At 37.4% G+C, this 15,570-nt stretch overlaps 1 long non-coding RNA gene and 1 other non-coding gene across 5 annotated transcripts in view; one reads left to right on the top strand and one right to left on the bottom strand.

Annotated features, from left to right (window-relative positions):
- LOC108466995 (uncharacterized) overlaps positions 1-15,062 on the bottom strand; it is a 32,618-nt gene extending 17,556 nt beyond the window's left edge. Inside the window, exons 1-2 of one of the 4 annotated variants that reach the window (XR_008277972.1) lie at positions 14,766-15,062; positions 13,518-14,657 (exon numbers count right to left, since the gene is read on the bottom strand). This is a non-coding gene — a long non-coding RNA (uncharacterized LOC108466995). The remainder of the gene's footprint in view (positions 1-13,517; positions 14,658-14,765) is intronic. The other 3 variants (XR_008277966.1, XR_008277978.1, XR_008277984.1) reach the window with 3 other exon arrangements.
- Positions 9,154-9,260, top strand: LOC128289558 (small nucleolar RNA R71). The gene has a single exon (XR_008279204.1). It is a non-coding gene; the product is annotated as a small nucleolar RNA R71 (small nucleolar RNA).
- Positions 15,063-15,570: the final 508 nt, after the last annotated feature.

Below are 15,570 nucleotides of genomic sequence, written 5' to 3'. Positions count from 1 at the left end.
TTGCTCGTTAGCGATCAAATTCGGGATCATTAAAGTCGAAGTCATCTACACTATCAAAGCCTCCATTTTGGTATAATTTTGGTTGAACTTTGAAATGGCATGTATAGGACTACCCTATTGTTGAAGGTCATGTATGTACCTTTCGGTTTTGTGTAAGCTTGGATAGCCATGCGAAAATGGCTTATATACGTTTTTAGTATGATTCTATAATCGTTTCTATGATGATCATTATGGGGAATGGATTTGTTTTGAAAAGATTAGCCATTGGAATAGTTAATCATGATCACACTTTATGCTATGTATGCAAAAAGGGCCAATTGAATCGTGAAAATCATGAAATAGGTAAAGGTTACCTTGAAAATAGATGCTGGCAGCAGCAGTGGTGTGGTTTTGAAAAATCACCAAAATTTGTAGGAATGGTATTAAATAATAGTGAATAAGTTATGTAATTGAACCTTGATGAGTCTACTTTCATATGGAAGAAACGAAACGGTCATAGAAGTTACATGTTAAGAGATATTAAAGTTATTGTGAGACAGGGCGTAACGATTTACGGGTCCCCGTCATGACTTTAAGAATTTACTATAAATTATCCGTAAAGAATTAGAAGTCATGCCTTATATGTGCAGATTCTATTTTAGTCTAGTTTCATTAGAAACAAACGGCAGGAGTATTAAAGCCCTGCATGAGAGATATTCAAGTTGTAGCGCGAAGGTCGGAGCAATCGATCCTCGTAACATGGGTGACTTTAACTAATAAACTGTACTAATTGGCTCTGACCAAAAATTCTAGAAATAAATCAATGGAAGGATATATGAGTCTAAATTCGTGGAAAATTTATTTAAATCGGTTTTGAGTTTTGAAACTCGAGATATGATTTTTAAAGCGACAAGGACGCAGCTTTTTCAACCCGTCTCGAAATGCCAAATTGGTCGGTGCTTTAAGAGAATTTAGCTCGTTAACCCCTCGCGTCCGACACCGGCGATATTCTCGGGTTCGAGGTGTTACAATTTTATTGGTATCAGAGCTACGATTTAGTCGATTCTAAGACTACCGTGATGTGTTTGGGGTCTAGCTATACATGCTATTAAATGATGAATTGATAGTGTGGTGATTTCTGACAATTTGACTTTGTGTTTGTTTATAGCAATGGATCCCGATCCCAACCGAGCAATAGGCGATGATGTGGAGAGTGTGGCGCTTTGCTCCGCGCAAGGGACAATGGCGGCAGACTCTTAACCTATGGCCATCAATCCGAATGATGAGGCTAGGCAAGCCTTTTATAGTGTGATGAATGATTGGTTTAACCAATACATTCGAACTAACACGATCGTTCCTCAACCTCCATTCCCGACAAATGCAACCCCAAGACCTACAATACCTCCGAACTAACCAAATAAGGTCAAGTAAGCCCCCAGTCGACAGGATTCGAAAACATGAGGCCACTGAATTTAAAGCTACGGATGATGACAATGCCGAGCGAGCTAAATTTTGGTTGGACAACACTATCCAGGTGCTCGATGAGCTATCTTGTACACCCGATGAGTGCTTAAAGTGTACCATCTCCTTGCTACGCGATTCCGCCTACTATTGGAGTACTCTGACTTCTGTGGTGACTAAAGAGCAAGTGACTTGGGAGTTCTTTCAAACCGATTTTTGAAAAAAGTATATCAGTCAGAGATTCATCGACCAAATGTCAACAAGATATAACGAAAATTTGTAAGGCTTAGCCGGTACGCGCGAGAATGCATTTCGTCTGAAGCTATTATGTGTAACGCTTCGAGGATGGGTTGAATGATGATATAAGGATGTTCGTTGGCATTCTCGAAATACGAGAGTTCAGAGTACTTGTTGAGCGAGCTTGTAAAGCCCAACTTAGAAAGGAGAAACAAAAGTTGATGTGGGGCCGGAGAATTTTAAAAGGTCCTCGGAAAGTCTCTTCAACAGTATCAAGAGATTTCGAGATTATATAAGCCGATCTAGAGGCGCCGGCTTTTCTAGACGAGATCGCGATCGACCCCTGACCACACGAGTCACTTGATCGCCATGGTGGAAATGATCGTAGAGAGAGAGGAGTGTCTGCATTGTGGCAAATGGCATTCGGGAGTCAGAGGTTCCGTGATCGCTCTCGCTATAAGTGTGGATCGGTGACCACTTTATCAAGGATCGCCGAGGTTGCTTGAACAAAATATAAGTCAAAATGGAAACCCGGTGCTACCATTTGCCGAGGTAGGCCATCCCAAATGCGGCAATGCTAGTGGCGGTCGAGAGAGGTCGAGAGATGCTACAACAAGGCCCGAGGCTCGTGCTCCTGCTAGGACTTATGCCATACGCGCACGCGAAGATGCTAGCTCACCAAATGTTATTACCGGTACTTCCACTCTTTTCGATACTAATGTGATGAATTTTATTGACCCTAATTCTACTCATTCTTATATATGTGAAACCTTAGCATCCAGTAAGACTTTGCCTATTGAGTCTACTGAGTTTGTAATTCGGGTGTCAAACCCCTTGAGTCATTACGTGCTTGTCAACAAAGTGTACAAGAAAAGTCCCCTAGTATTATGAGGTTCTTGTTTTCCGGCGAACTTGATGCATTTGCCGTTCGATGAATTCGACGTTATTCTTGGCTTGGATTGGTTGACCATGCACGATGCCGTTATAAATTGCAAAAGCAAGACTATCGAGTTGAGGTGCGCAAATAACGAGATAAATCGGGCTGAGTCTACGGACTTAAAGGGGTTGCCAACTGTAATATCAGCAATGTTGGCCCAGAAATATGTAAGAAAAGGGTGCGAAACGTACCTTGCGTATGTGCTCGATAACAAGGAGTCAAAAAAGAAACCCGAATCTGTGCCAGTAATTTGTGAATACCGTCCGTTTTCTCTGAAGAATTATCGGGATTACCACCTGTTCGAGAGATAGAGTTTGACATCGAATTGGTAGGTACCACTCCAATTTCGATAGCTCCGTATCGTATGACACCAACGGAATTAAAGGAATTGAAAGCTTAGTTGCAAGAATTGGTGGATAGAGGTTTCGCTCGCCCGATTTTTTCGCCTTGAGGTGCGCCAGTGTTATTTGTGAAAAAGAAAGATGGGACCATGAGGTTGTGCAGTTTAATAAAGCGACGATAAAGAACAAATATCCGTTACCGCGTATTGATGACTTGTTCGATCAACTGAAGGGAGCCTCGGTGTTCTCGAAAATAGATTTGAGATCGTGCTATTATCGATTCATGAATTCGAGATTCTGACGTACCAAGACCGCCTTCGAGCGAGATATGGTCACTATGAGTTCCTAGTGATGCCGCTTTGGACTTACTAATGCCCTGCGGTATTTATGGATTTAATGAATCGGATCTTCGCACCATATTTGGATCGGTTCGTAGTCGTGTTCATTGATGACACATCTTGGACTATTCAAGAAATGAGACCAACATGCGTAACACCGAGGTTAGTCTTTGCAAATTCTACGGATAAGCAATTATATGCTAAGTTCAAAGTGTGAGTTCGGTTAAGAGAGGTTAGCTTCTTGGGGCATGTGATATCTGCACGGCATTCGAGTCGAATTCAACAAAATTTCAACCATACTTAACTCAAGCCTCCGAGAAATATTACTGAGGTTCGGAGCTTTTTGGGGCTGGCCGATTATTACCGACGATTTATAAAAGGTTTCTTAACGATAGTCACGCCAATGACAAAGCTACTCCAAAAGGACGTAAGGTTCGAATGGTCGGAGAAATGTCAAAAAAGTTTCGATTAACTGAAAACTTATTTGACTAAAGCCCCAATTCTAGTGCAACTCGAATCTGGCAAAGAGTTTGTCATCTACAGTGACGCCTCCCTACTTGGTTTAGGTTGTGTATTGATGCAAGAAGGTCGAGTTGTGGCCTATGCGTCGAGGCAATTAAAACCACATGAGAAAAATTATGCGTCGAGGCAATTTGGCGACATTACTTATTTGGTGAGAAGTGCCATGTGTATTCGGATCACAAAAGTCTCAAATATTTGATGTCTCAAAGAGACTTAAATCTGCGACAAAGACGATGGCTCGAGCTGTTAAAGGATTATGAGCTGGTCATTGACTATCACCCGAGAAAGGCGAATGTGATTGCGGATGCCTTGAGTCGTAAATCATTATTCGCTTTACGAGCAATGAATGTGCACTTGTCCGTTTGATCCGACGTGTTAATAGCTGAATTGAAGGCCAAACCATTATTGATACATCAAATTTGTGAAGCTTAGAAGGTCGACGATGAGTTGGCTGCAAAACGGGCCGAGTGTGTTCCGAACAAGGAATCGGAGTTTCAGATCGATGATGACGATTGTTTGAGGTTCAGGAGTCGTCTGTGTGTTCCAAAAAATTCAGAACTTATTTCGATAATACTGAACGAAGCCCATCGTAGCCGAATGGCGATCCACCCGGGGAGTACGAAGATGTACATATAAAACGTCGATTTTGGTGGCATATGAAACGAGACATCTCCGACTTTGTTTCGAGGTGTTTAATATGTCGACAAGTGAAAGCGGAACATCAAGTGCCTTCAGGATTACTTCAACCGATCACGATACCCGAGTGGAAATGGGATCGAGTCACAATGGACTTCGTATCCGGACTGCCGTTGTCAGTGAGTAAGAAGGATGCGATTTGGGTCGAAGATAGATTGACTAAGTCGGCTCACTTCGTCCCCGTACGTACGGACTTTTTAATGGACAAACTGACCGAACTGTACGTTTCTCAGATTGTGAAATTACACGGGGTGCCTATTTCCATCGTGTCGGATAGAGATCCGAGATTTACCTCGCGATTTTAGAAAAAGTTGCAAGAAGCTTTGGGTACTAAGTTGCATTTCAGCACCGCCTTTCACCCCCAAACCGATGGTCAATCCGAGCGAATAATTCGGATACTTGAAGATATGTTGAGATATTGCATCCTCGAGTTCAGTGGTTCATGAGAACGGTACTTACCTTTGATTGAATTCGCTTACAACAATAACTTTCAATCAAGTATTAAGATGGCACCTTATGAGGCTTTGTACGGTTGTAAATGCCGTACACCATTGTTTTGGACTGTGCTCGGTGAAAGCAAAATTTTCGAGGTGGATTTGATTAGAAATGCTGAACAGAAAGTGAAAGTAATCCGTGAAAGTCTAAAAATAGCCTCCGATCGTCAGAAGTCGTACGCGAATCTGAAGCGTAAAGACATCGAGCATCAGGTGGGAGATAAAGTGTTTCTCAAGGTTTCACCTTGAAAAAAGATACTCAGATTCGGCCGTAAGGGCAAGTTGAGCCCGAGGTTCATTGGGCCATATGAGATATCCGAGCGAGTCGGTCCAATAGCATATCGTCTAATTTTGCCCCCTGAACTCAAAAAGATTCACGAAGTCTTTCATGTTTCGATGCTTCGACGCTATAGATCTGATTCATCGCACGTGATTAGTCCATCGGAGGTTGAAATTCAAGCCAATATGAGTTATGAGGAAGAACGATTCGTATCCTATCACGTGAAGTGAAAGAGTTGCGAAACAAGCGAGTTCCACTAGTGAAAGTGTTATGGCTCAAACACGGAATAGAAGAAGCTACTTGAGAAACCGAAAACTCTATGAAAGAGCGATACCCAACCCTATTTACCGGTAAAATTTTCCAGGACAAAAATTTCTTAAGTGGGGGAGAGTTGTGACAGTTCAAAATTGACCCTAGTCGGAATGTAGTTTCGAGACCACAAAACCAAGGCATAAAAATAATTTAAACTTTATTTTAATGCCTATAATATGTGTTCATGTATGACATTTTTTGATGATTGATTTAGTGTTATTATAAAGGTGAATTTCACTAGAAGGGACTTAGTAGTGAATTTTGAAAGTACGATAGGAAAATGTGTGATGACTAATTAAAGCATGCATGCAAAACAATGGACTTGCATGTCAAATTCCCCTTTTTATAGGTGGTGGCCGGCCATGGCAAGGAATTATGGGCAAAGAAGACATGTTTCGTTAATGCATGATGTATTAAATGATAAAAAAATTAGATGTGGAAAGAGAAACAAAAAAAATGTGTGTGTAGCATCCTTTCCCCCATTGCCGTGCAAGTGAAAGAAAAAAAAAATTGTTCATCTTTGTTCTCTCCTTTTTGGCCGAACATACTAAGAAGATAGAATTTTGCTCCATTTTTGGTTTAGAAGAGATTTAGAAGGAGATTTGGCTAAACTTGCATCAAGATTAAGCTCAAGAGCAAAGGGGAGCTAAATCCGATAAAGAGAAAGAAAAAGTGATCGAATAGCCGTTGAAGCCGTTCGACAATATCCGAGGTAAGTCCTCAAGAAATGACCCTACTCGAATTATGTGAAATGAAATATAGATGTATAATGATTATTGAATTATGTGTATATGAGTATTTGAATGATACCCGGGCTAAGTCCCGAAGGCGATTATGCTAGTGATATATTTGTGTTTGAGCCTTAGTAACAAAAATGAAACATGGATGTATAATAATTATTGATGTATGTGTGTGCATGAGCAATTGAATGATATTCGGGCTAAGTCCCGAAGACATTTATGCTGGTAATTATATTCGGGTTAAGACCCGAAGGCAATTGTGCTAGTGACTACATCCGGACTAAGACCCGAAGGCATTCGTGCGAGTTGTTAAATCCGAGCTAAGACCCAAAGGCATTCGTGCGAGTTGTTAAATCCGAGCTAATACCCGAAGGCATTTGTGCAAGTCGTTCTATCCGGGCTAAGACCCGAAGGCATTCGTGCATGTGATTATATCCGGTCGTATTCCAAAGAAGCTTAGGCTGGAGGTGAGCGTTGGTTGCTGTAATAAATTTAATTAGTACGCTCGAAAAGCCCAAAGGATAAGGTATGTTTATATATGCATTGGAAAAGTCGATATGTTTGAATAACATTCGCTCAATCGACTAACGAGTTTTCAGCTTTTGAATTGGTTAATATCTTGTGAAAGTATATAATGATGAAGTGTGAAGTAAATATGATTATGTGAATGTCTATTAATGAAATGATTCATTTGGCTATGTGAATGTAATGCTTTAGTTAAAGTTGATTTTATTGCTTGAGACTTTCTAAGCATAAAAATGCTTACCCTGTTGCTTTAGCTCTCTGTTTTATAAATTTTGCTCGTTAGCGATCGGATTCGGGATCATTAAAGTCGAAGTCATCTACACTATCAAAGCCTGATATAATTTTGGTTGAACTTTGAAATGGCATGTATAGGACTACCCTATTGTTGAAGGTCATGTACCTTTCGATTTTGTGTAAGCTTGAATAGCCATGCGAAAATGGCTTATATACGTTTTTAGTATGATTCTATAATCGTTTCTATGATGATCATTATGGGGTATGGAATTGTTTTGAAAAGATTAGCCATTGGAATGGTTAATCATGATCACACTTTATGCTATGTATGCAAAAAGGGCCAATTGAATCATGAAAATCATGAAATAGGTAAAGATTACCTTGAAAACAGATGCTAGCAGCAGCAGTGGTGTGGTTTTGAAAAATCACCAAAATTTGTAGGAATGGTATTAAGTAGTGAATAAGTTATGTAATTGAACCTTGATGAGTTTGCTTTCATATGGAAGAAACGAAACGGTCATAGAAGTTACATATTAAGAGATATTAAAGTGCCAGAACGGTTTCTGGGTCCCCTGTCGCGACTTTAAAAATTTACTATAAATTATCCGAAAAGAATTAGAAGTCATGCCTTATATGTGCAGATTCCATTTTGAGTCTAGTTTCATTAGAAACAAACGGCACGATATTAAAGCCCTATACTGAGAGATATTCAAGTTGTAACGCGAAGGTCGAAAGCGATGATCCTCAGTAACATGGGTGACTTTAACTAATAAACTGTACCAATTGGCCCGACCAAAAATTCTAGAAATAAATCCATGGAAGGAGATGAGTCTAAATTCAAGAAAAATTTACGGAATCAATTTCCGAGTTATAAAACTCGAGATATGATTTTCCAGCCTGTCTGGAAATGCCAAATTGGTCGGTACTTTAAGAGGATCGTTAACCCCTCGCGTCCGACACCGGCGATGGTCTCGGATTCGGGGTGTTACAAGTTGTATGTTAATATGAAGTTGTTTCAAAACCTCTAAAGATCTTTTGAACTGCATATCCTACTAGAATTATGAAACCACTAATGAAAAGGTAAAGGTAGTCACCCTTCAAATTGTTGATATTGGTTTGCTGTGGCATTCTTGTTGACATGATTTGGATCTGCCACAACATTTTGCTACTTAACCTTTTCAAATTTAATATATTCTTCATATGACTTCGAGATCTTTACTTGGTTGTCATTCGAGTTTTCCACTTCTGCCATGGCATCTTAAGCAACATCACCAAGCTGAGTTCCAATTTTAAGAGTGATGGTCTGGCTTCCCTTGTGATCTTGAATTCTCAGTATCACTAGGCAATGCCCCTTATGGTCTCGAATTCAAAGCGTTTACTATTTTCCCCACCGGAGTCTTAAGAGCTCGAAGAGACACAGTCTGACTTAAAATACATCATTCTTGGTCATATATTCCTTCAGTAAAGTTTTAATAGATGATGATGAAATCGATGCTTGACCTTGTTGGACATTTTGCCTTGACATAAGTTGAGTATAACTAGACAGTGCATTATTGATGGTGTTCTGTCTTACCGTATTGGTAAATTCCTTGCACCTTGATTATTTTAACTAAAATTCGGATGTTTCTTTCACCAAGGATTGTACTTGTTGGAATAGGGGTTATTGTTTTGGTTGAAACTACCCACGTAGCACACAAATGCTGGATTTGATAGGCATTCATCAAACACATGGTCTTCACCACAACAAGCACACGATAGTTCGGCTAATTTTAATTCCTAGACTGCATTAGGCTTTTTCATTGTTTTAATCATATTAGCTAAAGAAGATACTTGGGCTGTCAATAAAGTGATTGTATCTAGCTCTACCAGCAGCGCTCTTGGCCATCCCAACTCTTGTGGTAGGATATTGATAATCATTGTTGGTAATCTTTTCCAGAGTCTCATATGCTTCATTATAAGATTTATCCAACAAAATACCGTTGGATGAAACATCAACTACCGTCCTCGTATGCGCATCCAGCCCATTATAGAATACCTCCATCTAAGTCCAATGTTGGAATCCATGCATCAGACTTTTTTGAATTAAATCTTTGAATCGTTCCCTAACTTCATATGGTGTTTCATCCTCCAATTACTGAAAAGTTGTGATGTCATTTCTAAGATAATTAAAAAAGAATCATATTGATAACGTGTTATAAAATAAAAGGTAGAGAATAAGAACAAAAAGAATGGGAGAGCAAAAGAGCATATTTTATTGGTGAATAGGAATACTTACAAAGCATCTCCAAAGTCTCTATTTATAAGTATAAGAAGTATAAATGAAGCATAGATCTACTTCTAATGACTATTAGACTTTAAAGTACATCAAAACTTATCTTAATCTTGATGGACATCCACTTAATAATATATTCATATAATATTTTAAATAATGTTGTTTTATAAGTTAACATATTAAATGTTTAGAAGTACACAATACTAAATATACATCAATAAAATATTTAAATATACTTCATCTCAAAAGTCATCTAAAAATTAAATATATGTTATCAGTCTGCCTTCTCTGGCAAGTCTCTCTCAACCCTCTCTGGCAAGAACTAGGTTTTTGTTTTGTTTTTTTCCCAAGTTTTTAAGTTTTTGTTTTCGTTTCATTGTCGACAGTGTTTTTTTTCTTCAATAATGGAGGCCGAATTTGTTGATTTATCAATTAATGAAGAGGAAGATGAGATTTTACAAGTTGGATCGATCTCAGAAAGAGAGGTGAAAACTTTTTTATTAGTGGGGTGTTTTCTCACAACCAGTATCATTCACTTCCCAGCAATGAAAAGCACAATGGCAAATTTATGGCATCTTGTTAAAAGCGGTCAAATTTGAGATCTTGGAGAAAAAAAGGTACTTATTTTAATTTTTTCATGTGATGGATATGGAGAGGGTTTTAAAAGGATCACCTTGGACCTTCAATAATCATCTATTGGTGTTATACAAGTTGTAGTGGGGGAAGGATCCATTAAAAGTCCCCTTAATATTTACGTCTTTTTGGGTACAAATTTATGATATTCTTATTGGCTTTTTCTCTAAAAATTTGGCGATGCAATTGGGAAATTTTATTGGGAATTTTATTGAGTATGAAGGATCTAATCTGGGAAAGGAGAATCGTAATTATATGAGGATTAGAGTTCAGATAGATGTTCGAAAGCATTTGAAAAGAAAGAAACAACTTATCTTTTCTGGTAAATGCTCATGTCCTATTTAAATATGAGAGATTCTCTTTTCTGTTTCTATTGTGGAAGATTAGGTCACAGTGATTCCTTCTGTGAAGTAAAAATGGCATTAGGAGTGGAATGTGCAGATATAGGGTGGGATTTGTCGCTGCGTGCTCAATCTCGAAGAGCGAAAGCCATGAACAATATTTGGCTACGTGAGGAAGGGGAGAGAGGATGGGATGAAAATAAAGGGAACGTAAAATTTTAGGGAATAATTTGGGGGTCAATGGAAAAAACATGAGAAAAAAAGCACTATTGATTTAGTATTGGGTATTAATTTGGAAGGGATTTCATCTTATTCAAGCCAAGGTAGTGGTAGTGTGAGAGCAGAACATGTTAATTCTATTATGGAGCATGATCTAAAAGATGGAGTGCTAATTAGAGAGGAAGGGAATAAAAGATCTAGAAGGGAGATTGAAGATTCTGCAAGTAGAAGGAAATAAACGTAGAAGCAAGGAATAGGAGAATAGTGGGGACTAATAATTTAATATCGACGACTGCCAAAAGGCAAGTCGACCGAACACAATGAAAATATTAAGCTGAAACGTCCATGGTTTAGGGAACTCACGGACAGTTGAAGACTTCGGTATACGCTGAAGTTATATAATCCCCAAATGATCTTCTTTATGGAGACAAAAATTAATAAAAGCCATATGGAAAGAGTTTGAAGAAGAAGTGGTTTTGTTAATGGTTTTGAAGTTGAATCAATCGGGTCTAGAAGGGGATTATGCTTGGCATGGAATGGGGGTAACAATATATCAATCTAAAGTTTTTCAAAAAGGCATATTGATGTGGTAATTGAAGATATAGATGATGGCTTTAAGTGGAGATTTACTAGCTTCTATGGTTCACCTTATCAACATGATAGAAATGAAGCGTGGAATCTACTTAGTAATGATGGTGACCTTTCATAGATGGTTTGTGGGGACTTTATGGTTTTGAGAAAAAAGGTGGTTTAATTCTTGAAGGGAGAATGGAAGCTTTTCGACAAGTATTAGAGAATTGTAATTTAGTATATGTGGGGTTTTGTGGGAATTGGTTCACGTGGGAGAGGGGAAACCTCCCAGAAATGAACATTCAGGAACGTAGCCAATGACGAATCGTTGTCTTTATTTCCTGAGCCTTAAATTCAACACTTGCCTCACTCTTTTTTATATCATTGTCCACTCCTAATTACTACTAAACGGATTGAAGATAGATGCATTCATTAATAATAATTTTAAATTTGAGGCATGGTGGGTTATGGAAGAATCATTTGTTGGAGAGGTTAGGAAACTTTGGGAAAAGCCAAAGAGTGATCTATTGAGCAGACTAGAGAATGTTAAAAATGGTTTACGTGAATGGGCTGATCAAATTGGGTACAATAGAAAAAAGATGAAGAAGATGTTGACCGCTAAACTTGTAAAATTGCTTGAAGATGACAGAAGTGACGAAAATCTAGCTGAATTCATTGATACAAAAGTTAAACTCAATTTCGATATTGATAAAGATGAGCGTTACTGGGAACAAAAGGCACGAGTAAATTGGCTCAAACTAGGTGATAGAAATAATGCTTTTTTCCATAAACAGGTGACGCAAAGACTAAAGAAGAATCTTATTCAAAAATTGCAATCTGATGATGGGAGAGAGATAAATAAAATTGAAGAAATGGAAGGAATTGCCAGTTCATATTTTCAACATTTTTTTTAGCTGGAATAAGGGGCAATTATAATCATATTCTTTCAGGTATGGATCGATGTATTTCTAATGAAAAAAATTCTAAACTTAAGGCGAGATATATAGAAGAGGAGATTTGGGATGCACTTAAAGATTTGGATCCGACAAAAGCTCCATACGAGGATGGACTTCTGACGCTTTTTTATCAGAAGTGTTGGCATATTATTGGGGGAGATATTTCAGCATTTTGTCTTAATTTTCTAAATAGAGGTACAGATCTAAGCACAATTAATAAGACTAATATTGTGCTAATTCCAAAAATTTCAAATCCTTCGAATATAACTCAATTCAGACCTATTAGTTTGTGTAATGTGCTATAAGCGCTGATTGCTAAAGAATCAACTCCAACTGGTTATGGATAAATGTATTAATTCAGCACAGAGCGCATTTGTACCTGGAAGACTGATATCGGATAATGTCTTATTGGCTTATGAATTACTCCATACTTTAAAGCACAAAAGGATGGGGAAAAACTGATTTATGGCAGTTAAATTAGACATGAGCAAAACATATGATAGGGTTGAGTGGCAATTTATAAGAGTAATGAAGAAAATGAACTTTGATTCAAATTGGGTGGATTCGGTAATGAAATGTGTAACTACAGTTTCTTATTTGGTGGTTTTTAATGGTTTTACAGGTCAACGTTTTATCCCTTCTAGAGAACTCAGACAGGGTAATCCCTTAAGCCCCTTTTTGTTTCTTTTCTGTGGAGAAAGTTTGTCTAGTCTTATGAGATTAGCATCAAAGGAAAAAGTCAGTAAAAGGGTTAAGGCAAGTAAAAGGGGTCCACAGATTACACATTTGTTATTTGCAGACGATTATATTCTATTTGGGGAAGCTACTAAAAGAGGAGCAGTTTCTATGAAGCAGATTCTACTTGAATATGTGATCAAAGTGTTAATTATTCTAAATCTACCATTTTCTTCAGTTCTAATACGCAAGAGAAAAGAATAGTTACTAGAGTGCTTTGAGTACGCAGCTCAAACAATCCTGAAAGATACTTAGGTTTACCTAATTTGGTGGCTAGTAAGAAGAAAGAGTCTTTTCGAAGTCTAAAGGACAGATTGCAGCAACGAATAGATAATTGGAGCATAAAACATCTTTCGCAAGGAGGAAAGAAGGTTTTTATCAAGGCAGTTCTTCAATCCATTCCAACTTACTCAATGGCATGCTTTCTACTCCCAAAAACTCTTTGTACCAAAACGGAAGGCATAATCGCAAGATTTTGGTGGAGAAAAATTTGAGGAAAAAAAGGTATACACTAGTGTGCTTGGCCTTATCTTTGTTCATTAAAAGACGAAAGGGGTCTTGGCTTTAGAAAACTTGATAAATTTAATATTGCATTACTTGCTAAACAAGGTTGGCGAAATTCTTTGTTAGCCTGAGTTTTAAAAGCTAAATATTATCCGTCTTCAAATTTTTAGAAGCCCAATTAGGGAACTCACCTTCACTCAATTGGAAGAGTGTTTGGGCAGCAAAAGGACTTCTGGAAAAGGGATTGTGCTAGAAGGTCGATAAAGGGGATTGTATTTCAGTCTGGTTTGATAGCTGGATACCGAAAGTTGAGGTCGATAGTTAGAAAAATCAAAGGAGTAATGTTAATATAGAGTTTGTTTCAGACTTGATTGATAAAGAAAGCAGAACATGGAAAACAGAATTATTGGTTAGTACCTTTAATGCTGATATTGCAAACAAAATAGGAGGATTCCTCTGGCAAGAACCGAGCATGACGATATTATGGGGTGGGGAACCATCTGGAATTTTCTCCATTAAGAGTGCGTACAAACTATTACAGAGGTCTACACTGGATCCTAGTAATTATGTTTTACAGGCAGAGAATAAAGCTTTTCACAAAAAAATTGTGGAATTTACATAACCCCTCAAAAATCAAAATTACAGTTTGGAATATTTCTTGGAACTACATCCCTACTTTTATGAATCTTAAAACTAAACGAGTAGTTAGTGAAACTCGTTGTCCCAGATGTCGTTTTACTGAAGAAGACAGTTTCCACATTTTTTTGCAGTGCCTTACAACAAAGGCAGTATGGAGAAATTGACAGATGTCTTGGGTGCTTGATAGAAATAATGAAGGTATTTGGGAGTGGTTTACCTGGGTTTTCAATAAGGGGACAAGTGAACAGTGTTGTATGTATGGCTTATCTTGACAAGTCAAAATAAATTCCTTTATGAAAATAGGAAAATAACAAGCACTGAAATCTCCAACCAAATAATTAGCTATGTCTCAGAGTTGAAAGGAGTAGAGGAGAGAAAACTTAGCTTAGCTGCTAATAGAGATCTCAAACATGTTGAACAGAGAATGAGTCTAGCCATTTATTTTGATGCAACCTTCAATCAACAATGCTTCAGATCAGAGGAATCTTGGCTTCCAAATGATAATCCATGCTGATGTTGCTTCACCATTTGCGGCGAAGGCCCTTGCAGGATTAGAGGCAACAAGGCTAGGTATTTCCATGGGTTTAACTACATGCAGTATCATGGGAGATTCAAGAACTACTATCAAGAAATGTCAGAGTCTAGATAATGATAGATCGATCATCGGAGCATTCATCAGAGATATCCAAAACCTAAAACCATATTTTCAAAATCTGGGTTTTCAATACATCCGTAAATCAGAAAATCTCTTTGCACATTTACTAGCTAAAGAAGCATTGAAGAGAAATGAAAGTCATTACCTGGAGAAAATCATCCTAGACTGTGTTCAAAGAGCGGTGGAGAGGAATAGGAAGAGAACACCAGATTAGAGCATAAGAATCGGTTCTTTTTGAAATCTTGTAGCAGGAGATTAAAAGATTTGATGAGATTTGAGCTTATCTGCTTTCCCAACGACTGTTGCAGTTCAGATGAAAAGACGTGACATTAAGAAGATAGCTGTAACTGTCGACTGATATTAGTAGGAGTAGGCTTTATTTTTTTTCAGTTTTATTATTTCTTTTGCTTTGGGCAATCATGTCTTTGCCTGTTTTCTTTTTTTTTTCTCTTTGCTTTATTGGACCTGTTTTAGTTTGGACTCAAGTCCAAGAAGCAGGAGTCTATGTTATTGAATTATTATTATTATTTTAATAAATAAAACCAGTCGATTACATAAAAAATTAAATATATGTTTAATAAACATAATTTTTTTAAAAATGAAAATATATTTAAAGCTTTTTAATGAAATATTTTAGAAAAAGTATTTAAAAAATCTATTTTACAATAATAAATTTGATTTAATATGTTTATCTTAATATTTGTATTATTTACTTTAAATTTAAGATAACTAGATAAACTTATTTATCTAAGTTAATTTAAAAAAGAAGATAAATTTAACATATTTAAACATATATTATTAATCAACACATATCTAATTTTGCTTAAACTTTTATTTTTAATTATTTTATTAAATTTCAAATTTATCATAACCATACACTACAACAAAACAGTCCTAAGACGATACTTTTGGGCTGACACTTTCCTAAGTGTTGGAATAGACTTGCCGAT

Source organism: Gossypium arboreum, chromosome 2 (assembly GCF_025698485.1).
Source record: "Gossypium arboreum isolate Shixiya-1 chromosome 2, ASM2569848v2, whole genome shotgun sequence".
NCBI classification, from domain to species: Eukaryota; Viridiplantae; Streptophyta; class Magnoliopsida; order Malvales; family Malvaceae; genus Gossypium; species Gossypium arboreum.
Note: the sequence above shows the minus strand (reverse complement) of the source record. Positions and strands in the feature narration are given on the sequence as shown.